Below are 902 nucleotides of genomic sequence, written 5' to 3' on the forward strand. Positions count from 1 at the left end.
AAACCATTCAATATCACGGTAATCCAAGTCTATGCTCCAACCAGTAACGCTGAAGAAGCTGAAGTTGAACGGTTCTATGAAGACCTACAAGACCTTTTAGAACACCCAAAAAAGATGTCTTTTTCATTATAGGGGACTGGAATGCAAAAGTAGGAAGTCAAGAAACACCTGGAGTAACAGGCAAATTTGGCCCTGAATACAGAATGAAGCAGGGCAAAGGCTAATAGAGTTTTGCCAAGAGAATGCACGGGTCATAGAAAACACCTTCTTCCAACAACACAAGAGAAGACTCTACACATGAACATTACCAGATGGCCAACATTGAAATCAGATTGTTTATATTCTTTGCGGTCGAAGTTGGAGAAGCTCTATACAGTCAGCAAAAACAAGATTGGGAGCTGACTGTGGCTCAAATCACGAACTCCTTATTGCCAAATTCAGACTTAAACTGAAGAAATTAGGGAAAACAACTAGACCATTCAGGTATGACCTAAATCAAATCCTTTATGACTACACAATGGAAGTGAGAAATAGATTTAAGGGACTAGATCTGATAGAGTGCCTGATGAACTATGGACAGAGGTTCATGACATTGTACAGGAGACAGAAATCAAGACCATCCCCAAGAAAAGGAAATGTAAAAAAAGCAAAATGCCTGTCTGAGGAGGCCTTACAAATAGCTGTAAAAATAATAGAAGCAAAAAGCAAAGGAGAAAAGGAAGGATATACCCATTTGAATGCAGAGTTCCAAAGAATAGCAAGGAGAGATAAGAAAGCCTTCCTCAGTGATCAGTGCAAAGAAATAGAAGAAAACAGTAGAATGGGAAAGACTCGAGATCTCTTCAAGAAAATTAGAGATGCCAAGGGAACATTTCATGCAAAGATAGGCTCGATAAAGGACA

This window comes from Bison bison, unplaced genomic scaffold, assembly GCF_000754665.1.
Source record: "Bison bison bison isolate TAMUID 2011002044 unplaced genomic scaffold, Bison_UMD1.0 scf7180017864305, whole genome shotgun sequence".
NCBI lineage: Eukaryota > Metazoa > Chordata > Mammalia > Artiodactyla > Bovidae > Bison > Bison bison.